Source organism: Echinops telfairi, unplaced genomic scaffold (genome assembly GCF_000313985.2).
Source record: "Echinops telfairi isolate 266 unplaced genomic scaffold, ASM31398v2 ScPeMD7_3533;HRSCAF=4204_0, whole genome shotgun sequence".
In the NCBI taxonomy this organism is placed as follows: Eukaryota; Metazoa; Chordata; class Mammalia; order Afrosoricida; family Tenrecidae; genus Echinops; species Echinops telfairi.
This window is the reverse complement of record NW_022107431.1, coordinates 97,898,873-97,900,328: the sequence shown is the minus strand read 5'-3', so window position 1 is coordinate 97,900,328 and position 1,456 is coordinate 97,898,873.

Here is a 1,456-nt window from a genome sequence, read left to right as displayed (position 1 = left end):
GGTACGGCGCGGAGCTGGGAGGACGCGCCCGCCGAGCGCCAGCCCCGAGGAGCGTGTGAGCATCGGCCGCGCAGCCGGGCTCCTTTTATAGAGTCGTCCCGGCGCGGTCCGCGGCGAGCCGTGCAACTCGTGCGGCGCGGCGAGGACGAGCGCCCGCCCCGCAGCACCTTTCCTTTCTCCACTCCTCCCCTCACCCCCTCCCTCCCTCCCTTCCTCCCTCTGTTTCTCCTTTCCCCTTCCCTCCGGAGCGGAGCTGGCACCCTGGGCCCTACCTTCCTCTTACCCCACCTCCAATCCTTGAGCCCCCTCTTCCCACGCTGGCACCCTGGCCTCGCAGTTCTCTGGCCTCTGCTTGCTCAGGTACTCCCTGCGCGCCTCGCCAGTCTGACCCACAGCTTCGTGGCGCCCGGAGACAGTCTGCGCGGGGCTTCCTGGGCCACTCCTTCGACCCCCCCACCCTCCCTCTCCTGCACCCCACCAGGCCTGGACTAGGCCAGCTTGTGGCTTCTCCACTCAGGAATCCGATCCAGCTCTGCGGGCCACACCCAGGTTAGGAGGAGGTGCTGATAACATAGCCAAAGAAGGAAATGACTGATAAATCCAAATACTTTAAGCTTCAAATGACATTCAACTCTTGGTACATTGCAAACTAGCTTTAGGAATTTGCGCTTTCCTCCTCACCCCCCGCCCCCCCCCAACCATGAGTCAATAGGAGGTGAAAAGGGAGGGAGGAGCTCTTGGCAAAAAATATAAAAGTATCACAAATAAGCCAACTGTATGTGAGTTTAAACAGCGCCCTGTACCAGCAGCTCAGGAGTTGAGCGCCCTGGAAGCAGTTTTCTTCCCTTCCTTGGCCTACCTAGAAAGAGGCAATCCGATTTCAAACAAAACAGGCCTTAAGACCCCAAGTGCACCACCTTCTTTGGCCTAAAAAGAATACACTAAGATATCAGTCAGCAATTTCAGTTCCTAGGAACGATCATCCAGAGCGCACTGAGAAACCAGTGCTCAGATCTTCTCTCTCGGCTGCTAATCTCAGGAAACAAATGTGGAACAGAGCTGCGGTACAAGTTGGAGAAACTTAAGGAAAAGCGCCAAGAAAGGACACTGCCCATGCCCAGGGGGCCGACTGATTTCCCCTAGGAAAGAATCTTGAGCACTTCGTTCAGTGTTTGGCCAGTGCTTGAAACCGGTTCATTCTGGTTCGGCTCCATACTGAAAGTTTGTATTTCCGCCCCTCCACATGTACTGAATCAGGGTCAGGTGATTGTTACATAAGTAATGCCTATGTGCTTGGATCTCTGGAAGGAAGGTGCCGCCTCTCAGCAGGGATTCCAGTGACCTTAACCCAGTCCTGTGTTTGGCACATAGAATGTATCCAATCGCATCGTCTTTGACCTCAGAGTCAGAGATTATGTAGTGTTAGAGAAAAATGCAGGTTTGTTTTTTTTTTAAT